This window comes from Mesoplodon bidens (assembly GCF_964165515.1).
Source record: "Mesoplodon bidens genome assembly, chromosome: 2".
In the NCBI taxonomy this organism is placed as follows: Eukaryota; Metazoa; Chordata; class Mammalia; order Artiodactyla; family Ziphiidae; genus Mesoplodon; species Mesoplodon bidens.
In genome coordinates, this window is record NC_138177.1 from 28890327 (window position 1) to 28907174 (window position 16848).

At 36.5% G+C, this 16848-nt stretch overlaps 1 long non-coding RNA gene across 4 annotated transcripts in view; it reads right to left on the reverse strand.

The window, feature by feature from the left end:
• The window catches only part of LOC308612896, a 62759-nt gene that overhangs the window by 16958 nt on the left and 28953 nt on the right, over positions 1-16848 (reverse strand). For all 4 annotated transcript variants that reach the window (XR_014015155.1, XR_014015156.1, XR_014015157.1 and 1 more), the window contains 2 exons: positions 7175-7238; positions 4424-4525 (listed from right to left, as the gene is read on the reverse strand). This is a non-coding gene — a long non-coding RNA (uncharacterized lncRNA). The remainder of the gene's footprint in view (positions 1-4423; positions 4526-7174; positions 7239-16848) is intronic.

Genomic DNA, 16848 nt, shown 5'->3' on the forward strand with positions numbered 1-16848 from the left:
GGATTCATCAGTTGTTCAGTAGAAAAGTTTTGTAAGTTAACTTACAAAGGTTTATTGAGGAAAGCAACTTTGATTGAATAAGACATATTCAATTCAGGTTTGATGGATAAATAACTAATAGAAGATAAGGCCACTGATGTGCTGAAAGAAAACATACACACACACACACACAAATGTTGACAGAATTCACAACCAAGAGACATTTACTATAAGAAATACTAAAGAATGTATTTTAAGCTACAAGAAAATAATAACAGGTAGAAGTACAAAAGCAATGGACAGTTCTGAAAAGGGTAAATATGTTGATAAATATAAAAGAATATTGACTGTTTAAAGTAACAATAGTGTAATGTCTGTGGGGCTTACAACATGTAGAAGCATATGACAAAAGCAAAAATGGCAAGAGTGAGGTAGAGAATACCGGAGTTATATTGTTCTAAATTTCTTGAATTGTTGAAAAAGCAGTAAATGTATTAATTTAAGATAGACTATAAGTTAGAATGTCTCTTGTAACTTTTAGGGTAACCACTGAAACAAGGATGTTAAAAAGTATAACGGCTTCCCTGGTGGCGCAGTGGTTGAGAGTCCGCCTGCCAATGCAGGGGACACGGGTGTGTGACCCGGTCCGGGAAGATCCCACATGCCGCGGAGCGGCTAGGCCCTTGAGCCATGGCCGCTGAGCCTGCGCATCCGGAGCCTGTGCTCCGCAACCGGAGAGGCCACAACAGGGAGAGGCCCACACACTGCAAAAAAAAAAAAAAAAAGGATAACAAAAGACTAACAGAGGAGATAAAGTAGAATATTAAAAAATTTTGACTATTACAAAGGCAGGAAAGGAATTTTAAAAAACAGAAAGAAAAAGGAAAAATAGAAAACAAATAGCAAGTATGGTAGACTTAAACCCAGCTATATCAGTAATTGCATTATATATAAATGAATGAAAGACTTTGGTTAACAAGATTTTTAGACTGGATCTTTAAAAGAATACAATTATGGCTGCTTATAAGAAATACACCAGAAATATAAAAATACACAATGTTTAAAAGTAAAAGAAGAAAAAAAGATACACCAAGCAAGCATTAATCAAAGGAGAGTTGGTATGACTATATTGATATCAAAGTAGACTTTAAGGTGAGAAGAATTAAGAGAGATAAAAGTGATATTTCAAAATACAGCAACGGGAGAGGCCACAACAGTGAGAGGCCCACGTACCTCAAAAAAACCCCAAAAAAACAAAAGGGGAGAGAGAGGAGGAGCAGAGCAAGAAGGTTGGGAGGGGAGGGAAAAAGGGTAGGAGGAGAGGGGAGGGGGACGAGAGAGAGAACAAGTGACCAATATCAAGATAAAATGGGAGAAATCATTACAAGCATTTAAAGGATGAAAAATATTAGAAACAACTTTACACCAATAATTTAACAACTTAGGTTAAATGGGCAAGTGCCTTTAACACCACTGCTTAGTAACACTTATGATAAGGTGGAAGAGTACCTTCCTGGTCATGCTTAGCTCGGTCCATCACAACAGAGCTGCAAGAGCTGAATGCCCACGGGGACCACAGGATCTGCTGCAGACCCTCCAGCGCGCACAGACTGCTCTGAGGTAGGGTGACAGTACCTGTTTGCCTGAGACTGAGGGATTTCCCAAGATACAAGACGTTCAGTGCTAAAACAAGGAAAGTCCCAAACAAACCAAGAGGATTTCATTATCCAGTGCCCTCCAAAAATCCTCCACGGTGGAGGGGACCAGTACCAAGCAGTTCATGTCTCTCCTGGCATCCTCAAGGGCTGAGGGGATCAGTATCTCAGTATCTCAGAACACACCCATATCTTGAGGCTCAGCTTTTGGGGAAGCTCATATGTGATGACATCTTTAAAAGATGTCTCACCCAACTCACCTAGGAAAATGGCTTAATCTTTGTTCCTTATTGGTCAGTAATAATAATATCCTCAGTACTTATTCAAAATATCATCAACATCTTACCCTTCATCCGTGCACAAATGTATTTTCTAAATGGAACTTTGTGTTCATATTCTGTTACCTAAAGCTACCCTGGCTTACACCCTCTACCTTTCCTATGTCCTCCTCCAGCCCAGACACTATCTTCCTTAAGTGTAAGCACAAACAGCCGTAATCCTATGTAGCATCTGACCATTCCTTCATTTAGTCAGCTAAGGGAAGACAATGTGAAAGCCCCATATTCCCACTTTGCTGCAGGTTTTTTAAATGAAGGAAAAAAGCAACAACCCCACAACTGACTATTTGCATTTCAGTTTCCCCTATTTTTTTAAAAATTGAAGTACAGTTGATTTACAATATTGTGTTAGTTTCGGGTGTATAGCAAAATGATTCAGTTATACATATGTATATTTTCTCAGATTCTTTTCCCTTATAGGTTATTACAAAATGTTGAACATAGTTCCCTGTGCTGTACAGTAGGTCCTTGTTGTTTATCTATTTTATATATATAGTAGTGTGTATTGGTTAATCCCAAACTCCTAATTTATTGTTCCCCCCATTTCCCCTTTGGTAACCATACATTGGTTTTCTATTTCTGTTAGTCTTTTTTGTTTTGTATATAATTTCATTTGTATCTCTTTTGTTTAGATTCCACATATAAGTGATATCATACGATATTTGTCTTTCTCTGTCTGGCTTACTTCCCTTAGTAAGTGAATCTCTAGGTCCATCCATGTTGCTGCAAATGCCTAGTTCTATACAGTATAGGCACTCAAAATTGGAATTGACTTGAAGTTGTTTAAATAAGTCAGGACTTCCTAACTGCTTGGGGTTCCAGAGATTTAAGTTGTCATCAGCCAGAGGAAGAAGCTAGGTGTCACCGAAAACTATTTCCTTAAGCTATAGGACAATTTAATTCTGGAAATTACCAAAAAAGCAAAACATAAATTAAGCAGAACACACTGTCTTAACCTTGAAAGGAAAAACCTCCATCGCATTGCACCTCTTATTCTGGGTGAACATTTTCCAGTAAAAACAAAGCAGTAAGAGGCACCAGGAAAGAGGAGTGGCTGCCTGGGAAAGGTGCAGGAGGGGAGGCTTGCATATGAACAGGGGCTCTTAAAAAATAACAAGTATTCTCTTTAATCCAAAAAAGGGAAGAAAACGGGTAAGTGGCTTAAGTTTACAAAAAATAAAGAACTAAATGTATATAGGATGCCCTACTATCTTGAGAAAATTGGCTTGTATATCAACATTTTGAAGGTTTTTTTTTTTTTTAAGAAGATGTTGGGGGTAGGAGTTTATTAATTTATTTCTTTATTTTGGCTGTGTTGAGTCCTCATCCCTGCACGAGGGCCCTCTCCAGCTGTGGCAAGCGGGGGCCACTGTTCATCATGGTGCGCGGGCCTCTCACTATCGTGGCCTCTCTTGCTGCGGAGCACGGGCTCCAGACGCGCAGGCTCAGTAGTTGTGGCTCATGGGCCTAGCCGCTCTGCAGCATGTGGGATCCTCCCAGACCAGGGCTTGAACCCGTGTCCCCCCCACCGGCAGGCAGACTCTCAACGACTGTGGCACCAGGGAAGCCCCTGAAGGTTTTTTTAAATAAAAGATCAAAAAGACATAAAATTCTTCTCCAAGTATACATTTCTGGTTAAAAAGTAAAAAGGTGTTTAGGGAGCCTTTGGATAAACTTGGGGATAATAGATTGGATGGCTTATTAAAAGAAGTCTGGAGGGCTTCCCTGGTGGCACAGTGTTTAAGAATCCGCCTGCCAATGCAGGGGACACGGGTTTGAGCCCTGGTCCGGGAAGGTCCCACATGCCGAGGAGCAACTAAGCCCATGTGCCACAACTACTGAGCCTGCACTCTAGAGCCTGTGCTCCGCAACAAAGAGTAGCCTCTGCTCGCCACAACTAGAGAAAGCCGGCGTGCAGCAACAAAGACCCAATGCAGCCAGAATACATAAAAATAAAATAAATAAGTTTATTAAAAAAAAAGTCTGGAAAATATGGAATAGGTGCCACCTTAAGTTTTCTTTGGTCTGAGACAAGTACAGTTAAAGTTGTGTTCTCTGTTAATCAGTTAATTTTTTCCTGGTGTATCTTTATCACTTTTAGTTTCAGACATGTCATTTGGTTTATTTTGTAAATAGTATATTATTAAAAGATTTGTCAGATGAATTCATTTTTTGTAGTTATATATTATAGACATGGTGAACTTTTTACGCCATTGTTTTATCTATTTATCATGAGGTTTTTTCCTCCTCTCCTAACTTCTATGAGCTACATCATATTTATGTTTCCTTTACTTTTACTATATATTTTATTATTTTAGCCATTACCCTTTAAATTTTATCCAAAATACTTATATTTTGCTTTTAAAAAAGGGATGAAGAATTAGTATTTGTATTTGTTCCCCTGAAGACAATGAGATTAGTATTCTTTAATTTCTTCCAAAATCCTCTTACCAGAATAAGAAGTTAGGGACTTCCCTGGTGGTCCAGTGGTTAAGACTCTGTGCTTCCAATGCAGGGGGCTCAGGTTTGATCCCTGGTTGGGGAACTAAGATGCTACATGCCATGCAGTGCAGCCAAAAAACAAAAACAAAACAAAACAAAAAAAACAGAGTAAGAAGTTAGTGTTATCTATATTTAGATCTACTTTAAAAAGCCAATAATTATTATAACAGAAAATGTTCATTTAGAATGATCAATATGTTTTACTGATTTATATGCTTAAAGTTGCTCCTTGCATTCCATTCTACTTCTGCTTCTCTACCCAGACATCCAGTTCTCTACAAAAGCAATCACTCTGAACAGTTCTTCTTTGTCCTTATAGAAATAATCTATGTATCTACAGACAGGTATATATATATAGATAGATATATGTACATGTGCGAGTCTCTGTGTGTGTATGTGTATGTGTACACATACATAATATTTTCGTATATTTTTAACACTAAATTACTGGGTTGGCCAAAAGGTTCCTTCAGTTTTTAAATAAAAATAAAATACACATTTTTCATTTTCACGAAGAACTTTATTGAACAACGTATTCACTGTTTTGTTCCACTACCTTCTGCCATTTTCCAGGCAACTTCATAATTCAGTCTTCCCCAAACTCTTTATCTTTTCAAGCAAAGAACTGTTCCAGGTGCCTTTTACAGTCTTCCAGGGAATTTACATTTTTTTCATTAAGAGAATTTTGTAAAGACCTAAATAAATGGAAATCCGAAGGTGCAACGTGTGGTGAATACAGCAGATGAATCAGAACTTCCCAGACAAGCTGTAACAGTTTTTGCCTGGTCATCAAAGAAACATGTAGTCTTGTGTTATCCCGATGGAAAATTATGTGTTTTCTGTTGACTAATTCCGGACACTTTTTGTCAAGTGCTGCTTTCAGTTGGTCTAATTGAGAGCAGTACTTGTTGGAATTAATTATTTGTTTTCCAGAAGGAGCTCACAATAGAGGACTCACTTCCAATCCCACCATATACACAACATCACCTTCTTTGGATGAAGACCGGCCTTTGGTGTGGTTGGTGGTGGTTCATTTCACTTGCCCTACGATTTCTTCCTTTCCACATTATTGTGCAGTATCCACTTTTCATCTCCCGTCACAATTTGTTTAAAAATGGAACATTTTCATTACGTTTAAATAGAGAATCTCCTGCAGAAATATGGTCAAGAAGGGTTTTTTCGCTTAACTTATGTAAAACCCAAACATCAAAGCAATTAAAGTAACCAAGCTGGTGCAAATGATTTTCAACACTTGATTTGGATATTTTGAGTATGTCGGTCATCTCCCGTGTGGTATAACGTTGATTGTTCTCAAGTAAAGTCTCAGTTTGATCGCCATCAACTTCAACTGGTCTACCTGACCATGGAGCATTGCCCAGTGAGAAATCTCCAGCATGAAACTTCACAAACCACTTTTGACACGTTCCATCAGTCACAGCACCTTCTCCATACACTGCACAATCCTTTTTTTTGCATTTCAGTTGCATTTTTACCTTTCTTAAAATAATAAAGCATAATATGCCGAAAATTTTGTGCTTTTTCTTCCATCTTCAATATTAAAAATGGCTACACAAAAATTCACCAATTTTGATAAGTTTTTTTTAAATGCACGCTGATATGAGAGCTGTTGCAATACAATCTAACAAAATTGTTTCGAATGAAGTTAAAGACAACTAAGTGCTACTAGAGCCATCTTACAGAAAAAACTGAACAAACCTTTTGGCCAACCCAATATAATGTGCTGTCCTTGCTTTTTAAACTTAAAAACGTATTTCAGAGATAATGCTTTATCTATACCTTATTCTTTTTAAGGAATTCATATTATTCCATAATGTAATCATGCATAATTTATTTAATCAAACCCATATCATTAAACATTTAGGCTGTTTCAAAACTCTTGCTATTACAAACAATACTGAAACAAAAATCCTTATAAAGACACACATTTCAGTGTGCTCATAGGGTAAATTTCTACAAGTAAACATGTGAAAACAAAGGCTATATGAATTTATAATTTTGATACCTATCACCATGTTGGCCTCCAGAGAGGTTTACCAATGTACACACTTACTAATTATGTATAAGAGTGCCTGTTTCACTCATCCTCACCAACACACTATGACGTTAAACTTTATGATTTTTGCCAATCTGGTAGGTGAAAAGGTATAGCTTAATATAGTGATTTGTAGCTTTCTCTTGCATGGGTCAGGTTAAGCATTTTTTTAACAGTTTAAAAGAGATCTGAGGGTTTTTTCATTTCAACTCTTCCAAGGCATCTATTTTAGGCATAATTTTTATATAAAACATAGAGTTGAATTTTTTATTATGATCAAAAGTGATTTTTTTAATAGGTGAGTTACCCACTTACATTTATGGAGGCCAGTCTTGTTGGGTCTTAATTCTGTCATTTTTGTCATGCTTTCTGTTTTTATTGCCTCTATTAAAAAACTTTACACTACATGATCTATTTTCTTCCCTTTGTTCTCTATTTACATGTTCTTGATTTTTAAAACTCTTATTAAGAAGGGAATGATAATCATACTTTATAATGCAAAGAAGTGTACATCTCAATCATTATCTGACTTAATGGGCTACTTCTGCCAAATCTTCAAAACATTGATCATTCCAATATTAAAATTGTTCCAGAGAAAAAATTTCTACTAAAGTCAAGGATAAAACATAAATGTTTATTACCATTACCTTCATTTAACATTATCCTGGGGGTATTAGCCAACACAATTCAAAAAGAAAAATAAACTAGGGTCTAAAAAAAAGGAGACAAAATTACCATCATGCAGATGATATGATTGTATACCTGGAGAAAACAAAGAAATCAATTTTAAGAAGTATTACATCAATAAGAGAACTTTATAAGGTGGTTTGGTAAAAGATTAATGAATAATCACAGTCCTTATACTATAAACAATACCCAGTTGAATGATCTACAGGAGAAAAAGATTTACAAAAGCAATAACAACAACAAAATCTAGGAATACACTTAATGAGAAATCAGATCTATATGAAGAAAAATTTAAACTACTCTTGAGAATCACAAAATATACACACACATACATAGACATATACACACCTGCACACATACACACTTGAACATAAGGAAAAGTGTAGAATGTGCTTAGAAAGGAATATCAAAAAATACTTTAGAAGTCAATGTCACCTAAATTAATTTATAAAGTTGATGTATTTGTTTTAGAGGGTAGGTGTGGGACACCTCATTGACTCTAAAATTCTTCCAGAAAAATAAGCAAGTAAAAATAGTCATACATTTTCTGAAAAACTAAAGCAAGAGAAAGAAACCATTTTTACCAGGTTTTGATACATATTATAAAACTAATATAAATTTAAAATTTGCTACTTGCACATAAATAGACAGAAAAGCCTATGAGACAGACAAGAAAATCCAGAAATTGATCCAAATGCATATAGTTATATAGTAAAATACAGGAAACATTTCAAAATGGCATTGAAAATATGAATTATATAATAGTCTGTGATGGGAAAGCTGGGTAGCCACCTTAAAAAAATAAACTTGGATTCATATCTCTCCCCACAATAAATTTGAAATTGATCAAAGATTTAAGTATAAGAAATGAAACAATAAAATAGATGAAACCATGAAAAAAAATTCTCTCAAGTGAGAGAAGTTTTTCTAAGTATAAACAAAATCCAAAAGCCATAAAAACCTGATAAACTTCACTATATAAAAAAATTTTTAAGCAGTTTGTGTGGTAAGAATCACAATAATCAAAATCAACAAAAAATTGAGAGAAAATGTCTGCATAAGAAACAAAAAGCTAATTTCTCTAATATATAAAGAATTTCCACTAATCAATAGGGAAAGTCCCAATAATCCAGCAGCCTAATGATTAGAGACTATGAACAGATAGATCACAGAAAGGAGATACAGACAAATCTTAAATACATAAAAAGACGTTCAAGAAATGCTTCTTCAAGTACATTAAAATAGCATTTTTTTAATCTAGAAGATTTTGGCCAAATTCAGAAACTATGATTAACTCTGTATCAACTAGAGTCCAGGGAAACAGTCTCATACATAGACTATGTATGTTGAAATCAATAAAACATGTTTGCAGGGCATTTGACCAGACCTATGAAAATTACAAATACAGCAGATCCACATTTAGGACTCTATCCTACAGATTTACTTACACATGTGGTAAAGTGATGTGTATACAAGATTATTCACTGCAACCTTGTTTATAAAAGTAAAATATGGTAACCACCTAAATATGCACCACTAGAGTACTGTTTATATAAATTGCAGTATATACACATAATGGTATATTATAAATAGTAAATAAAGAAAAAGAAGGAGCTTTATGTACACATAGGATGATCTCCAAAGTATGTTTTTAAAAGAAAAAAACAGAATATTGTGTGCAATATACAAACAATTGAGTAAAAATTAATTTATAGGTCAAGAGATAGAAACATAAAATATATATCTTAACCCTGGCCAATAGAGTCTACATTTCAATAGCATCAGGAGACTTATTCTCCACATACACCTTTTAATTACAGCCATCATACATTTGATTACATTCTTCCCTGGGTAGCATGTCCTACATCCTTCTTTTGCTTGTCAAAATTCAATCCATCTTTAGATCCTCCTGTAAATTAGTCTTTATCTTCTTTTCTTTCAACATCACCATCTGAAACTGGATTTTTTTTCTAATAAAAGTTAGTAAAATCTATTGTCTACATAATGCTGAAAGAAGGGAAGTAAGGGGAAAGAAACAGCTATTAAATATGTGTCTGCCAGACACTTTAATGCCCCATGTCACTTAATTGTATAACAACCATATAACTTAGGTATTATTCCAGTTACAAATGTTGAAACTAGATTGAGATTAGAGAATGTTCCCAGTGTCACACATCTAATAATTGGACATGCAGAGGTTTGGACTCAAGTACCCAGGATCCCCCAAATTTCCTTTTTCCACCATACAGACTTATACCCATGGAATTTCTGCCACTTTTCTTTAGAACCCAAACAAATGTGAGATCATCTAGTTCAATACTCTTGATGTACAAATGAGGACAAAAAACGCTGGAGAGGTTAAGTGCTTGTAAACTAGTTTGTTGGTGTTGAGGTTGGCTAGAAGGTCTATAAAAACACATGTATGTAATTAGGGCAAGGGATGCAAGGTCAACCTGGTACTTTACACTTTTATAGTAGAATTTAGAATTAGCAGGATAATTGATAGTCTTTAAAATTAAAATGTTGTCACATACCACAGTCTGGGGAGGTTCAGGAATGAAAAACATAAACATCTGAGAATGAATAACCTTCTGTGAAAATTAATGTCCAGCCATGACATTTATAAGAATGCTTTAGTGTAATTAATTCTTTGCCAAGCATCTTTCTGGGCTAAAGACAAAATGAGTTCTTGACATTCTGATACAAAGTCCATGCGCCCGACGATAAAATCCTGAGGTCTCCAGTGCTTACATGCCTCCTCCCTCCAATATCTGGCTCCCATCCACAGCCTCTACCACTCTGGCTCAGGAAGTAGGCAATTTCCTGCCCTGACTGAGCCGGATATTAAGACCTCTTTGTTCCTTATCTCTGAGAAATAACACCTCTCTGTAATACTTCAAATGGCTGACTGACTAGTGGTCATACCTACCAAAGGCCTCTCTGCTGTTCTTTAACATCAGTGTTAACTGAGGCAGAGCGATTTGCCCACATTCTAATTGTAAAATGTTGTTGGGTGATATGGAGCATGTTGGATTATTATAGTTTGTGGATTGTCTATTAGGATAAAGAAGATTTTTTAAAGAACTATAAAGATAGAGGATCTTTCCTTCTGTGCCCCACTGCCCCCCAACTCATCTACAAGCAAACAAACCCACCATTTTATGTCAATTTGCATTTATGGAAGCATCCTCTCTCCTATGAGACATCTTAAATGGATTCATTCATATTGGTGCAGACAAAACTAAAACTTTTAGGCTGCATAACATGGGCAATTTGACTCTTCTCCTTGGAGGCAATACATACAGAGATAAAAACTGCTGACAGGGCCTCCCTGGTGGCACAGTGGTTGAGAGTCCGCCTGCCGATGCAGGGGATACGGGTTCGTGCCCTGGTCTGGGAGGATCCCATATGCCGCGGAGCGGCTGGGCCCGTGAGCCGTGGCCGCTGAGCCTGCGCATCCGGAGCCTGTGCTCCGCAACGGGAGAGGCCACAACAGTGAGAGGCCCGCATACCGCAAAAAAAAAAAAAAAAAAACTGCTGACAAATTCTTGGTACATCCCAATGTATAAAGACACGTGACATATTGATCCGCATGCATAGGCTGTGTTCTCTACTTGACTGATGGTTAGTAATAACCATCTGCACATCCACAGTTTGTCCAGTTTCCAGGCTTCTTCCATTTGGTGGAATGTTCTTAATACAATATTCCTATTCAACACTTCAAAGCCCTTTCAAAACATTTTACTTTTCATGTAATGCATGCCCTACATTCCAGCCTCTACTGTTTGGAGCTCTGATACCAGGTATAGCTAAAAACAGTTCATCATGGTAACCAAGCACAGAAAATAAGATTTAGAAGTAAAAATATAGGGAGCACATTCCGCCCTCCTCCTTCACTAGCAGGGTTAAAGGAATCAAAATATTTTAGAGCTAAGAATTTTAAAGATTATTTAGTCTCACCAGCTTATTTTATAATACTGGAAACTGGGCAGGATTATTAAAAGTATTTTAAGTAGTGGGATGGAAAAGCTTCTAGGTAAAGAAAACTCCAACTCCATGGACACAGGAATGCTGACTGGGCTACCAGGAGAAGAACCTGACTAAATGGGCCAATCAGGAAGAAAGAGAACACAAGATTTAATAAGTAGGGTTGAAAAAATTTACAAACCACCTTGAAATTTCCATCTGCAATTTGCGGATCAATTTTCTACTTTCCTGGAAATTTAAACATTAAATCATGTAGTTTACATTTGGAAAGAAACTCAGCATCTCAGCTTTTATTTCTTGCCTTCATTACAGTTACTTTATTTAGTTGTAATTTTTTATTTATTTAATTTAAAAATCTTTGCCATCCGCTAGATTGTAATCTTCATAGTATCCGGCCCAGCTGGCAGGCATATAGTAAGTACTGAAAAACTATCTCTTGAATGAAGGAGGTCATCTGAATTAACCTTCTACATAGAGATGACATCTTTTTTTTATAGTTTCCTGAATAGTTGACTCCCTAACCATGGTCTCCATAAATATCCTCAATGATAAAGCCTGGCCATCACCAAGGTATCCCATGTCTTTGTCAAGCTGCCATTATTGAGAAGGAGCCCACTTCCTCTGGAAGAAGAAGGATGGACTTTAGGTTACTAGGATATTCTAGGTCAAAGGACATGAGAATATTGAATGATCCTTACGTTTCTGGTAGGCACTAGGCTTTAGGTAAGATACAAAGAAATGAAATATATAAGGGCCTTTTTGCACTTCTCAAAAAGCCTTATGGAATTAGACATCACCATACTTATTTTTCACATAAAATAACTCAGGCTAAGCTTTGAGTACTTTATTCAAGACTAGATGTAGTAGTGAAATTGATTTGAAACCAAGTCTGGCTTGGAAGTTCAGATTCTTCCTCACTTGCTACCCTGTTTGTATTAAAAAGTATAAAACAAAATTGCTACCCTAAAATAAGTCACAATATAGCTGGAGAGACAGATTTGTAAACACCCACTATCATGTTTATTGCAAGTATGTAAAATGCATTAAGCGCAGAGAAAGCTATTAGTTTGGCCTGGAGTTTGGAAATGTCAGGGAATGCTTCACCAAAGCAATGGTTTCTGACCTGGTTCATGAAGATGACTATCAAGTGGAATCAACCTGACTCATCAGAAAGAGTGTCCCAGAAGAAGGAGTCCAAGAACTCAGTGCAGCCAGAAGACTTTCTCACTGGGGCATATAATACATTCCAGCCAGGCTGGGAACACAGCCAAGTCAATATGTAATATTTTCAGTGGGATTCTTATAAGATCTTGTTTGCTTGATACATAAGTACCCCCTAAATCTCTCTACCTATGTGTGTACATGTGTACACACACACATATACACGCCACCTGCCACCACCATCACCATCACATACACCCCATTGTCATTGCTTGGACAGATTGTCTCAGTCCCCTTTCTACTACACTCACTGCCTCTGAGCATTAATAAACAAGGCACTCAGTTTATGTGATAATAAGAGTACAACCAAAGGAATTTTAAATGCCAGACATGGTTAATTTAACTGACTTGAATGTTACAAACAATTGTCTAACACCAAAATTTAGCATAGAGAATAAATACAGACTAGGCAGCAGTAGAGAAATTCCCTGAACTTCTCAATTTCATAATAGAAATTGGTGAATGCCCTCTGCAATTTCTTTTAATGTGGATGGAATCAGTCTACCATGGAAACAGATACCTTCCTCTGTGTTTATTGAGCATTAAAAAAAAAGAAAAAAAGACTGTCTGGCTTAAGGCAGCCACATAGACCACCTCGCTCTCTTGCTTAGAGGAGACTCAACAGGGAATTTAAAATTAAAACTCCAGCTTGTTCATCACACAGAAAACTATCCAATACTAATCGGCTAACTGCAAATCAAATTTGCTGGTATTACGGTATTCAAATAGACCAACAGGGGTTATTTGAGACATTCAGTAAGTGGTTGATTTGTGATTATTGCTTAGCTGTTAATAGGTATTGTGAGAATAATGATCTTTCAAACAAAGCATTGTTATTCCTGAACAATGCCCCTGGTCTCTCAATAAACTTTGAGTCTTTGGCAGCAAATTTTAAGTTTCTTCTACCCAATACATATCCATACAGCATCCAATGAAGCAAGAAGTAATTGTGTATCCAAGATGGACTGAATGTAACACCGATTTCATAGCTCATCAATGATGCTGAGGCTGAGGGTGGCATGTGTCAGGGATTTTGGCACAGTTCTACTAACAGGTTAAGAAAAATATTGAAAAGTGATGGTGGAAAGTGATATGAACAGTGTGTGGAAAGAAGTCTAATTTGAGAGTGGACCTGATTTCCTTAGTCTTGAACTTGATATGCCTCAAATTCCCAACACTGCATGGTTTGTACAACTGGACAGTCTTAATGAGGTCATGGAAGATGATGTGGAAGTGACATTAACTCCTTAAAATGAGTCCTTAGAGAGCAAGTGCTGCTGCTGCTGCTGAGAATTCAGAGTTTTCCAGTGCAAAGAGCTTTAATATGTTCAAAGGAGCCAAACAGACTTCTGAAAAAGAGGTCCTAGAAATGGGAACCACAGCAGTGAGCTGTTAAAAAAGATGCCAGAAGCAGTGACCTATAATGAAGTGAATAGGAAGAAAGGAGAATAGACACATCTTTAGAAAACTCAGCTCTATCTGGATTCACAGAAAGAAGCAAAGGAATATCAACCTAGGAAGAGAAAGTTGAGGAAACTATGCCTCTAAACAGCATAGTCTTTCTTCCACATTGTCACATTACCTTTTGCAGGGAAAATAATCTTGGAACTTTAGAACTAGAAGGACCATTAGGGACCAACTACTTCAACTCCATTATTATGCAGCTGGGAAAACTGAGGGCCCAGAGGTAGTGACTGAACCAGGGCTGCACAGCTAGTAACTGGCCAACCAGGACTAGAGCTTATTTTTCAGACTTCTGATGCTCTCAGATTTTGGGATCAGAAGACTCTGGATCTAGTACTTGTTCTCCTACCAACTAGCTATTGTATATTGAAAAGATTCTGCAAGCTCTCTATGCCCAGCTTATTCATCTACCCTGTTTCATACAATTATTAGAATAAAATGAAGATTTGGCATGTAACATTCATTGTAAAAGGCAAATAGTACTATTCAAAAATAATTCAAAAAGAGACATGTACCACAATGTTCATTGCAGCACTATTTACAATAGTCAGTACATGGAACCAAACCTAAATGTCCATCGAGAGATGAATGGATAAAGATGTGGCACATATACACAATGGAATATTACTCAGCCATAAAAAAGAAACGAAATTGAGTTATTTGTAGTGAGGTGGATGGACCTAGAGTCTGTCACACAGAGTGAAGTAAGTTAGAAAGAGCAAAACAAATACCATATGCTAACACATATATATGGAATCTTATTAAAAATGGTACTGATGATCCTAGTTGCAGGAATAAAGATGTAGACATAGAGAATGGACTTGAGGACACTGGGTGGGAGGGGGAAGCTGGGGCAAAGTGAGTAGCATCGACATATATACACTACTGAATGTAAAATAGTTAGCTAGTGGGAAGCAGCAGCATAGCACAGGGAGATCAGCTTGGTGCTTTGCGATGATGACCTAGAGGGGTGGGATAGGGAGGATGGGAGGGAGGCTCAAGAGGGAGGGGATATGGGGACATATGCATGCATATGGCTGATTCACTCTGGTGTACAACAGAAACTAACACAGTATTGTGAATCAATTATACTCCAATAAAGATCTATTAAAAAAAAAAAGGATTCCTACTAGATGGTACCTCTTTGGAAGTAAGGGATGAGAATTAACTTTGTATCTTTCTCAGGGTCTAGCACAGACATTACATGAATAACAATGAAATGAACTTCCATTTTAAGAAACTCAAAATAACCTGAGATTGTGTATAACAGGGAAGCCATCTAGTAGGGCTACTTCCAAGAAAGCTATATTATGTTTTTGAAATAATAAATATACTCCTTGGGAAAAAGCAACACCCCTCTGCGAAATACTCTGAGATCTAGTAAGAGTTTAAGGATACAGAACTCGTTGACCAAAAAAAAAAAAAAAAAAATTGATTATACTTCCAAACTTCGGAATTCAACAAATAATTTCTAATTGCTATGCAACTTATTTTCGTTATTACTCTATTTCATTAGGGAAAACCCCACTGAAAATAATCTTTCCTATTTTAGCAAACTAAATAAATTTAATTTAAAAATATGTACAGGACCACTCAGATAGTTGGTTAATGAATTCAAGGCAATTGGCATTTACTAAAAATATTATCAGCATTTATGAACCAACTCATTCATGAAATATTTCAGTCAAGTTATAATTCATTTTAAGCTTAGCATTTGAACTTTCTAAAAATAGAATTACTCCACTGATACAACCTGACACTATTTCACTTGTTACCTGTTTTGAAGCAGAAGGACATATACCAGATATTTGAATTCATAAAAATTTATTGTTTAAATTTATTTGTTTAAATTTTTATTATCATTAAAAATTTATTGTTTCTATTCGTCCCTGTATTTTCTTAAATAACTTTACTATTAACTAAGATGTGAAATGCCTTATGCCAACATTTATTCTTTTGCATCTTCTCCAGAGGACATTCATAGAGCACATAAAAATGACACCCTCTCTCTCATTTCAGAAGTGGCTGAATTTCAGTGGGTTTATTCTGTGAAATTAAACTAACTTTTTGTCGGCACTGTCAGGGGAAAAAATGGTTCAAATTGCCACACTTGATTTTACATCTCAGCTCTAGAGAATAGCAACATTAGTTATCGTCATCATCAGAAAGTTCTAGGACCAAATTCTACCAGGTGAAACAGTATTGTTGCTAAGGAAATAAGATACCTAAGAGAAATGAAGTTGATCCTCAAATCTGGTTTCCCTCACCGAAGAAATTCCAGATGGTGTATTTTAACATATAGAGCTTTCATTGCCATAAAGACCCTCTTGGGTTCTTAAATTTTTGTCAGCTAACACCTTCAATTTGCAGACATGGAAAAGTGCTCCCAGAGACATGGTCATCCTCCTCATATCTTGTGACAGAGGTGCCGTGGAAAATTCCCACACATTTTGGTTTGTCAAAATGTACTCTTGGGTGGACTTTGCTAACTCACAACAGACAGCAATATTTTAATGTCCATTCAAAACTTCCTGAATTTTTAAGTTTAGGAAAAACTTATTCCTATTTCACTTACAGGAGAAGTTCAACAAGGAAAAAAAATGACTCTATAGGATAAAAGAAGACATCCATATAGTTTGGCCTAAGCAAACTAAAACAACCAGGACTTACTTAGAAATAATCTCTGGATCAGGGTGATGAGGAAATCAGAAGAAAGGGAGCATCAACATGTGACCTCCATATACCAAGGTTGTATGAGGTGGTATTGTCCAAGTGGGTGGACTTTCTTTATCAAAAATCCAGACAAGATTTATCAAGTAAACTGATTGGCTCCAGAAGGAGTTTAGTGAGGGTCCCACAAAATGCTGTAAGAAGGGTCAAGTATTACTTCTAAAAGCTATATGGGGTCACATTGCAGACCATAGGCTTTGGAGTCAGACAGATCTGGGTTTGAATTCTAGTT